Below are 11,745 nucleotides of genomic sequence, written 5' to 3'. Positions count from 1 at the left end.
AAAGCCTGGGCAGTCAGTATGGTTTCTGGTTGGAACAGCAATGGTAAACCAGGGAAACATGTCAGTGAGGGCTCATACGCTTTCATACCCTTCTGAAGACCTTCCTTGCAGGGTGCAGTCCATTGCTACAACTCATACTGGGGCTGTAACATTGGTGCAAGTTAAAGGAGCACGGATACGAGGAAATACATCCTTGGCTAAGGCACATCGCTTGCACTGCTTAACCCAGCACTGGACATCATTAAATATAGTGGGCCAGTAATAACTTCTCATCTCAAGGGTGCTCCTATCTCTGAAATGCCCTCGGTGGTTATGTTTAGCCTTGTTAACTTGTTGAGTAGTGATACTGGTACTACCGGTTGCTACACCTCTTCTCCATCTCTTTGGTCATATATCACCCAGAATAACACTCCATGGTGCAACTTAAGCTGTTCCCACTACTGGGTTAATTTCTTGGGCTGCGAGTGCTTGATTCCAAATGTCTGGTTAGGCTTTGTTTGCTTCATGACTGCTTCTAGGACTGATCCGATGTCACCCTGCTGCTGCAGAACCTGAATCTCTTCTCGGGGGTACCCTGAAGTTGTTAGGCCAATCCTAGAAGACACAGGATTTTCTCCCCAGTGCATTCTGGGAAGCCTGCCTTACACCTCTATCACCCTCAGGTTCAGGCTGCTCCTGCAACAGGCAGGCCGGCATGGCATCTTCAGGAATTATTAGGAAATATTTTTCCAAGTCCTCACTCTCCTCTGGTTCCTCTGTGAGGGGCAGTCTAGACAGCATGTTGGCATTGATGTTTTGTCTTTGTGGTTTGTAATGCACTTCAGAAATAAATCCTGTGAGCTGGGCCACCAATCTGTGCTCAGCAGCACCCAGGTATCAGTCAGGTATCAGAGAGGATTGTAGTGTCCACCATGAACTCTGAATATATCAAATAGTCCTTCAACTTTTCTGAGACAGCCCACTGGAGGGCAAGCAGCTCCAGCTTAAAGTCACTGTAGTTCTTGTTGTTTTTCTCTGAATGCCTTAACCCAGGGCTCACATATACAACCAGATGTTCAGCCCCCCTCACCCCCCAATCCCTTTGTTTTTGACTGAGTACTGCACCCGTTCTGTGGAAGCTCCCATTTGTGGTTACTATGGAAGGCAGAGGTTTGCAAGTACAGGTGGTGTGCTTAACCATCATCTCAGCTCATTGAAGGCTTCTTGATAGGTGTCGTCCCACACAAAGCGTAGCACTTGGTCCTTCCCCTTCTTTCAGATCAGTTTGGCCACTAGCTGATGTAAAGGTGCAGTAATGTGTGTGAATTTTGGGATGAATCGTCTGTAGTAACTCATGAAACCCAACACCTGTCTCACTTGTTTGGCATTCTTAGGGACAGGCCAGTTTTTCAATGCCTTGATCTTCTCTTTGTGTGCCTGGATGCCATCTCTCGAGATCACATGGCTGAAGAATTTGACTTCTGCTTGTAGGAAGCAACACTTGCTAGGTTTCAGTTTCAAGCCATGATCCTTCAAATGTGTGAAGACAATCCAGCTTTTCCATATGACTTTTGAAGTATCTGGAGAACACAGTAATATCTAGATATGTCAACAAGGTGCCCAGAATGTCATCTTCCAATGCTCCTTCCATTAGCTTCTGGAACATAGTGAAAGTGTTGCTCAAGTCAAATGGCATATGTGTCCATTCTAACAGCCCAAAAAGAGTTGTCATTGTGGTCTTTTCCCTGTCTTGTTCCTCCACTGCTACTTGGAAATAGCCTGAAGTCAGAGCAAGATTTGAGAACACTCTTGCATTTCCTAATGCATCTAATGATTCCTCCACACAAGGCAGTGGGTAGACATCCTTGCATGTCACTTCATTCAGTTTCCTGAATTCACAGCGGTACCACAGTCCACCATCCTTTTTCATCATGATTATTACAGGTGATGCTCAGGGACTGTGGTTTTCTTCAGGAACACTTTGTGATACCAGATCCCGGACATGCTTTTTAACCTCTTGAAACACTTGTGAAGAAATTCTATGATGTCTCTGCTTTATCGGGGTGATGTCACCAGTAGTTATAATATGCATTACCATGGTGATATAGCCGAAGTCTTGCTCATCCTAATAAAAGACTTCTCAATGTTTCTCTAGCAACACTCTTAAGTCGGTCATCTGCACAGGAGTCAGACCTCAGAGCTCTGCTTGAACTGGAACTGGCAATTTCCAAAACATGTCTTTCTCGAGACGAAGCAACTTGTTTTCTTTCTCCGTCTTGTCGCCTGCAGCTCATTTCCATTCTGTTCAAAGGCCACCTTCACCGGAGGGACCACTTCTTCAGGAAGTGTACCTTTGCAACTCTGGTTCAAGGATACAACTCCATAGCCTTCATACTTGAGATTAGAAGTCTCATGATACCCTTCCTTTGATGGCATTAGCTAGTACATTGTCTATCAGGAGCCCATTAGGTAGGCTCACCCCAGAGGTAGGTTCTAAAACCCATGGTACTTTGGAATACTGCTTGACATTTTCTCCTTTATCACCATCATCAGTATCTCCCCCTGCCGTATATCCAGTTTTTGCATATCCTCATTTAAGCTTTCTAATGTTAACTATGTCTGTGAAAAAGCTCTTTCCACGGCAGCTGAATTCACTCTGCCTCCACTCCTTGTACAGCACTTGGGCCCAGAATCACCCTTCACACGGATCTCTTCTTCTTCAGACCGCGTAACATCAGCTTACATGGGACCATGGAATTTTTCGTCCGGCTGCTCCTTAGCTTTCCTCTTCATTTCGTGCTGGAGGGAATCATCTCTGATTTCCATGACTGGCAGCTCCTTCAGCACTGGATCCACATCGGGAACTCGTCTTGGGTCCCAGTGCTCTACCTTTCTCATTCTCTCCTGGAGGTCATATGCACAGCCTGAATGGTCTCACCTGGATTCTGTGTCCTCTTCTAAAATTCCTTGAGTCTGTTTCCAATAGCCACTTTGTTTCCATACACTTCTAAGAATAGCTGAAATATGTTCTCTACATCTGTCTTGTCACTGTGGATCTGGCCAGGCCTTTGACATGCTCTCCCAAAAAACCATGTGATCTTCGGGTACTCTCAACACCTGCAGAGCTGCCTTCACTGACTTGAACCATTCTTCTTTTGTGATGTCCCCTGGCTTAGTTGAGAAGTTACTGAACATGGAGATCTTCCAGTCTCATGGAACATAAATGGTAGCTGCAGCCGCTTGCTGGTCTATCACTGCCTTGACCAATGATAAAACTTTCCTCTACTCAGTTCAAGCTGGCTGTGACACTGCAGATTGGTCAGACAGCCTGCTCGGAAGTTTAGCAAACTGGGCGCATAACTTCTCAATTTCAGCCATGGTGGGACTCCCAACCAGACCTGGCACCTACAAGGACTCTGCACTGGAGAGCACAACCTTAGAACCTAACCAATTGACCACATGAGCGGACGCTATGGATAGGATCTTGTTTGTGATGCCAAAATGTACCATAGTTGGGGAATTTCTCTAAGCACACAGTATCCTGGCTGAACCGAGTGACAAAAGGATCCGAGTTCCCACCCCAATTCACTTCTCCCTGGTACTGCCCACCTTGACTTTCCTTCTGAGTGAGCAGGACTCGCACCACACAGGGAGGAGTGAGCCCAGGGCTTCCTGGGTGTTTACCTCAGTCTCTCCATGGGCAACTTTGGGCAGGGACGAGGGTGCTGCTACTCCAGGATACTCCTCATGCACCTGTTACCCTTTTAACCCTTACTCACTGCAATTCACTTAAACACACAGGCAATGTGTTGACACCAAAAACCGTTTCTTCGGGGAGAACAGAAGCCTTCACAGCACCAGCACTGAAATAAATGGCTTGGGAGTAGCTCAATGCAGCAGTCTCTAAAGTGCAATAAACCTTACCCCAGATTTAGGAGTGTGGCGTCTCCTTCCCAAGCCTGGATATGCTGCTGTGATGCTGCTGGCGTGGCACTTCTCCAGGGCGGGCCGGACTTTGTGACAGAACCTGCTCTCCACCTTCAGTTCTGGCCTCCTGTCAGGCCACGTCCCAGTCTGGCATTTAATAGCTTCTTGACAGACGGTGGGAAAGGGCCCGTCTCTCCCTCTCCCCTAGACCAATGCACAGGACCCTGCTGCGAAAGCAGGAGACCCATGCCCCCACTATCGCCCTGATGCTTCTCCGGCTCCAGCTCTGGGCTGCTGCACACAGTTCAGCTCTGCCCTGGCAGCCCCCGCTCACATGGATGATGGGCCCTGGGCTCTCAGCTGCCTCACTGGCTTGCTCACCCTGTCAATCCAGCTGACATGGAGTGCTGACCTCTCCCCATTAGCCCTGAGGCCGTGTCAGCCCCAGGATCCTGACTCGTCTTTGGCCTTTCCCTTTCTCCTGGTGTTGGAAGAGGGCCAACCAAAAAACACTAAGTTTCAGTGAGGGGCCAACAGCTCCCTGACACAAGGCAAATAAAAAAGGCTAATGTCGCGCCCATCTTTAAAAAAGGAAAGAAGGAGGATCCAGGGAACTACAGGCCAGTCAGCCTCACCTCAGTCCCTGGAAAAATCATGGAGCAGGTACTCAAGGAATCAATTCTGAAGCACTTGGAGGAGAGGAAAGTGATCAGGAACAGTCAGCATGGATTCACCAAGGGCAAGTCATGCCTAACTAAGCTAATCGCCTTCTATGATGAGATAACTGGCTCTATGGATGAGGGGAAAGCAGTGGACGTGTTGTTCCTTGACTTTAGCAAAGCTTTTTACACGGTCTCCCACAGTATTCTTGCCAGCAAGTTAAAGAAGTCTGGGCTGGATGAATGGACTATAAGGTGGGTAGAAAGTTGGCTAGATCGTTGGGCTCAACGGGTAGTGATCAATGGCTCCATGTCTAGTTGGCAGCCGGTATCAAGTGGAGTGCCCCAAGGGTCAGTCCTGGGGCCAGTTTTGTTCAGTATCTTCATAAATGATCTGGAGGATGGTGTGGATTCCACCCTCAGCAAGTTTGTGGATGACACTAAACTGGGAGGAGAGGTAAATACGCTGGAGGGTAGGGATAGGATACAGAGGGACCTAGACAAATTGGAGGATTGGGCCAAAAGAAATCTGATGAGGTTCAACAAGGACAAGTGCAGAGTCCTGCACTTAGGACGGAAGAATCCCATGCACCACTACAGACTAGGGACCGAATGGCTCGGCAGCAGTTCTGCAAAGAAGGACCTATGGGTGACAGTGGACAAGAGGCTGGATATGAGTCAACAGTGTGCCCTTGTTGCCAAGAAGGCCAATGGCATTTTGGGGTGTATAAGTAGGGGCATTGCCAGCAGATCGAGGGACGTGATCGTTCCCCTCTATTCGACTTTGGTGAGGCCTCATCTGGAGTACTGTGTCCAGTTTTGGGCCCCACACTACAAGAAGGATGTGGAGAAATTGGAGAGAGTCCAGTGAAGGGCAACAAAAATTATTAGGGGACTGGAACACATGACTTATGAGGAGAGGCTGAGGGAACTGGGATTGTTTAGTCTACGGAAGAGAAGAATGAGGGGGGATTTGATAGCTGCTTTTAACTTCCTGAAAGGTAGATCCAAAGAGGATGGATCTAGACTATTCTCAGTGATAGCAGATGACAGGACAAGGAGTAATGGTCTCAAGTTGCAGTGGGGGAGGTTTAGGTTGGATATTAGGAAAAACTTTTTCACTAGGAGGGTGGTGAAACACTGGAATGCGTTACCTAGGGAGGTGGTAGAATCTCCTTCCTTAGAGGTTTTTAAGGTCAGGCTTGACAAAGGCTTGGCTGGGATTGGTTGGGATTGGTCCTGCTCTGGGCAGGGGGTTGGACTAGATGGCCTCCAGAGGTCCTTTCCAACTCTGTTATTCTATGATTCTATGACAAAGCCCTGGCTGGGATGATTTAGTTGGGGATTGGTCCTGCTTTGAGCAGGGGGTTGGACTCGATGACCTCCTGAGGTCCCTTCCAACCCTGATATTCTATGATTCTATTATTCTAACCCAGCATTGGTTATTTTTCAGTTTCTCCTGATTTCTAAGCTAATCTCTTGAGGTTTTGAACCTGATGTGGGGTGGGCAATACGGACTCCTCTCAAAGAACAATTACCTAACTGGAAATAGGGCTGGTGCATAGGACTCCTGAAATGAAACCATAACTCATTCACATTTTAAACATGTAGCTCCAGCAGCTTGAGCGCCAATAGAATCCCTTGGCCCTTTACACCAATTTTCTAATTCATCAGGAATCTCACTTATGTGGCTGTCCTTTTCAGACACTCAAACAAGCACAGCCCAAGATGCTCAGAAATGGAGGCCTGAAGGGAGGCTCTGACAGGCATGTTGAGGCATCTGGTAGGAAGCTGGATTGTTGAAAGAGCTGAGCCACAGGCAGCTCCCAGCCAAGAAGGCCAGTGGAAGCCAGTGACTCTGAGAACCAGGCAGAGGAAAAGATGGGCTAGTGAGGGAGAAATGGAGCTCGGGAACAGGTTTGCTGAACTGGAAAATGAAGAGGCAGGCAGTAACTGAAGGTGGGAGGGCCAGGAAGAAGAGAACAGCGGCTAGTCCTACAAGAAGAGGGGACATGTCAATGGAGATAGCCGGAGTTCAGAGCCCCAGGAGGACAGAGGATGACTTGCAGAAGATTGCAAGAGAGAACAAAAGACAAGAGGATTACAGCTAGAAAGAACAGAAAGAGGAACGCCGGAGAATTGCACCAAGACCAAGAAGAGACAGGTCTACTTGACTGGGGACTCCCTACTAAGAAGAACAGACAGGCCCATTGCCAGAGCTGATCTGGGGAAAAGAAGGGTGTGCTGTCTGCCAGGAGCTAAGATATGGGATGTGGGGAAGAAAGCTAACAGAGGCCCCAGTGAGATAGCACTTGGGGTATGCTATAGACCCCCAGGATCCAATTTGGATATGGATAGAGACCTCTTTAATATTTCTAATTAAATAAACACTATTGGGAATTGTGTGATTATGGGAGACCTCAATTTCCCTGGCATAGATTAGAGGAAAAATGCTACTAATAATGGTAGGATCCAGATATTCCTGGGTGTGATAGCTGACAGATGTCTTCACCAAATAGTCACCAAACCAACAAGATGTGATACCATTTTGGATTTAATATTGGTAGAAGAACTGAGTGTAGAGGACAACCTTGGTTCAAGTGATCATGAGCTAATTCAGTTTGGACTAAATGGAAGGAGGAACAAAAATAGGTCTTTGATTTCAAAAGGGCAAACTTTAAAAAATTTAGGGAAGTGGACTGGACTGAAGAACTCAAGGATCTGAATGTGGAGGAAGCTTGGAATTACTTCAAGTCAAAGTTGCAGAACCTATCTGAAGCCTGCATCCTAAGCCAGGAGAAAAAATTCATAGGGAAGGGTTGCAGATCAAACTGGATAATCAAGCACCTCAAATTGGTTGTTAAGAGAAAGTAGAAAGTCTATAAGGAATGAAACGTGTGATGGATCCACACAAGGAAAGCTACCTCTTGGAGGTCAGAAAGTGCAGGGGGAAAGTGAGACCTGCCAAACCTTCCCCAGGGTGAAGTCTGGATTGCTGGACAGCTATGTCCTCTCAACTTTCCAATTGGAGTGCCTTTTAAACAGCTTCACTGTGAGAACTACCATTCCTGGTATGTTTACACACAGCCTCTAGTATGCAAAATCACTTGCAGCTGAATGATATGAGAGCTTCTAGCCAGCAAATCCTGATTTATATTGCAGAGTGACACCAGCAAAATCCCAGTGCCAGACTTGTCCCTAGAAATCTGTGTCTTGTATTGCCCAGTTCTTTCCTTTTGTGCAGTACAAGCTCATAGAAAGTCCATGATTTCATTAATAGAAAATGATATGTACAAACCCTGTTATCTCAAATGGAAGTTTCCTAACACTTCAATCCAAACACACACTGGTTTAAATAAAACAATAAAACAAGTTTATTGGCTACAGAAAAATAGCTTTTAAATTATTACAAGTAATGAGGCATAAAAGTCAGAATAGGTTAAAAAGAAATCAAAGATAAAATGCAGACTGATACCTAACTTAACAAGCTAAGTGAACTTGAAACATGCTCACAGCAGTCTGACTGAATCTCTCAGCCAGGACAGCTCCCCCAGTTCAATGATGCTTCTTTTGTCTTTCAAACGTTGTTGATGCTGTGAATAGATATTAGGAGAGAGGTGATTTGTGTCCTCTGTTCACCCTTCTTATAGCATTTTTTTTCTTCTTTGAGAATCATCTCCAGTTGGGGTTCAGATGACAGCACGTCTGTCTGCCACAATGTACATTTCTTGCTCATATCCTTCCTCCCAAAGAATGGCCACTCAACCTGGTAATAATCCACTTAATTATGTTGACATTTGGCCAAGGTGCTGATTAACCTTTTGTCTCTGAGGAACTGTTTGGGCTGCTTTTCTAAACTTGAAGCATGTCTCAGCAATGTTGTACAGTAAAATATTATAACTTTACAACAATGTTGCTACACCCAATTTACCAAGATAATAATGTTCAGTAGATTATGAGTTTTCAAATGGTATCTCACAAGGCATACTCTTTACAAAATTTATCATAGTCTTGTAAAAGTGGTGAAAATAAAGGTACAGTCTTTCACACCAGCAGAGTGAAGGTCTGGAACAACCTACCAAGGGGAGCAATGGGGGGCAAAAAACCTAAATGGTTTCAAGACTGAGTTTGATAACTTTATGGAAATATTGCCTTCTCCAAATTCCAAGCACCATCGTGATACAGATCCTTTTGGTCAGGAATTTTTATTCCCTTCACCCAGAGTTCAAACTGTGACAGGATGAGGGTTTGTGCATCTCCCCTCTTCATGGGTTTGGGGAGGAGCAATCAACAAAGTCTTTTGTCCACTGACGTTCCACAATGGCTTGTCTGGTGTCTATAGACCTTCCTCTGTTGGGCAGCAGATGACATCCCCTATTATATTATCAGGAGTGTTGTAAGCAAAACACAAGAAGTAATTTTTCCATTCTACTCCACGCTGATTAGGCCTCAACTGGAGTATTGTGTCCAGTTCTGGGTGCCACATGTCAGGAAAATTGAATGTGGACAAATTGAAGAAAGTCCAGAAAAGAGCAACAAAAATGATTAAAGGACAAGAAAATATGACCTATGAGGGAATATTGAAAAAATTGGGTTTGTTTAGTCTGGAGAAGGGATGACAGAGAGGGGACATGATAACAGTTTTCAAGTACATAAAAGGTTGTTACAAGGAGGAGAGAGAAAAACGGTTCTCTGTAACCTCTGAGGACAGGACAAGAAGCAATGGGCTTAAATTGCAGCAAGGGAGGTTTAGGTTGGACATTAGGAAAAACTTCCTAACTGTCAGGGTGGTTACGCACTGGAATAAATTGCCTAGGGAGGTTGTGGAATCTCCAACATTGGGGATTTTTAAGAGCGGTTAGACAAATATCTGTCAGGGATGGTCTAGATCAGGGGTTCTCAACCTTTTTATTTCTGAGCCCCCCTCCCAGCCCCTCAAATATGCTATAAAAACTCCACGGCCCCCCTGTGCCACAACAACTGGTTTGCTGCATGTAAAAGCCAGGGCTGGCATTAAGGGGTAGCAAGCTGGGCAATTGCCCAGGGCCCCTGGCCTCAGGGGGCACCATGAAGCTAAGTTGCTCAGGCTTCTGCTTCAGCCACAGGTGGTGGGCTCAGGGCTACAGGCTTCAGCCCCATGCAGTGGGACTCCAGCTTTCTGTCCTGTACCCCAACAAGTCTAATGCTGGCCCTGCTTGGTGGACCTCTTGAAATCTGCTCGTGGCCCCCAGGGGTCCCGGACCCCTGGGTGAAAACCACTGGTCTAGATAAGACTTAGTCCTGCAATGAGTGCAGGGGACTGAACTAGATGACCTCTCGAGGTCCCTTCCAGCCCTACAAATCTATGATTCTATATCCTATGGTAAATTAGTACTTCACCCTTGGTAATGCTTCTCTCCTGATTGTGAGGGTTTCCAGTTTCATAGCAAACACTTCTACAGTTACAAAGCAAACCCTGAAGTATTATCCTATAACATGGGATACACATATTATCAGGGAGATTAATGCATGCAAATCCAAAAACTACACACAGCTCCATAAGTCTAATAGCTATTTTAACACTAACACCCAGATGAGTCAGACCGGTTTCCTGCTGGGCATTTATCAGTGTTCAGTGATGCGTAGGGCTCTGCCAGCGTCACAAACCGAATTCTTTTAGAACCCACTTATACTTTTGGCCTTCACGACAATGAACTTCACAGGTTGGCTGTGTGTTATGTAAGTACTTCCTTATGTGTGTTTTAAACCTTATGCCTATTAATTCCATGAGGTGATCCCTGGTGCTTGCGTTACGTGAAGAGTGTGTGTGTGTTGGGAAGCGCGTGTGTGTGTCCCTGAGTGAGAGTGTCAGAGCACTGTCTCTTTAAGAAGTGCATTCAGGAGCTTGTACAGCGGCACCAGCAGCTCCCACTCCGCACCCAGAGGCTCCAGCACAGACACACTCCCCCGACCACACCCCCGCTCAGCGGAGACCAGGTACACAGGTTGGGGGAGGGGGACACTCTGACATCAGCCCCACCCCCACCCTCCCGCTCTGCACAGCAGACAGGAGCCAGGCTCCAGGTCCCCAGCTTGACCTGGGTGGCTCCATGCGGGTGGGGGGGAGAGCAGTGGGTGGCTGCAGATGGCAGTGGAGCAGGGTGGTGGGGGACGAGGGGCAGCCCCGCTCGGGAGGAATCACCTGGCGGGTCCAGCTGCCCCCCTTGCAGCTCGGTCCATCTCTCTTCTCCAGATGCTGTCGTGCTTGCCTGGCTGCCGCTAAGCCCCACTAGCTGTGGGGCAGGGAGGTACCAGCACAGCGCCCCCTTGAATACCGACTCCCTAGGCCCGCCCAACCCTAAGGCCAGCCAAGGCCCTCACAGTCTCACACATCTCTAGCTCTCCTTTGCCTGGCTCTGTCCCTTTGCCCCTCCCAGTCCACTGTTGTCATAATCAGGCCGACAGATTTACCAGTACTGGGACTCAACAATGAGAAGTGAGTGAAAGTGCGTATAATGTCACAATAACCTACAATATCAAATATTGGTGTGGAAAGGTGCAAAAGGGCGACAGAAAGACTGAATTAGTCCAGACAAAAAGGCCTCTTGATATTACTCAAGGACCATGTTGAGATCATGCCTGGTAAACAAGAGAAGTGTGGCAGCGGAAATTAATGAACCAAAATCAGGTGTCAGAAATCAGGCCTAGTTGACAAATCAAATGAGAAAATGGGCTATTCCACCCATCGCTTCCTTTGAGGGTCCTTAAAAAGAGACTTTGGGGAAAAATTAGTGGATACTGGCCAACTGGGAGAACAAAAGGACTAACTGTCACCATGTTGGCTGACAACCCCTGCCATCTCCTCAGACCATGGGATCCACTGGAACACTGCTGGGCCTTCATCATCCTGATCCTAAGAGATGTGCTGACCAGACCAGGCCAGAAGGTGGGACCCAGACGACATCACCACCTCCATTGCCTCTGGCTAAATCCCAGATACCACCAGGGATGTGAGCCTTTGTCATTTCTTTCCCCCTCCTTGTGTTTTTTTCCTTCCTCACTTTATTTCTTCTTTTTTCTATCCCCTGCTTTTGCCTTCAGTCTGCTGAGCCAGCCAAGACTGTGGGTATTTTTCTGTAAGCCTGTAAACAAAGAGGCAGCTAAAAGCAATGCCCTGAACCAGGAGCCTGCCTGCGTCTGT

Source organism: Lepidochelys olivacea (genome assembly GCF_965140295.1).
Source record: "Lepidochelys olivacea isolate rLepOli2 genome assembly, chromosome: 16".
Taxonomy (NCBI): Eukaryota; Metazoa; Chordata; order Testudines; family Cheloniidae; genus Lepidochelys; species Lepidochelys olivacea.
This window is presented reverse-complemented; position numbering follows the sequence as displayed.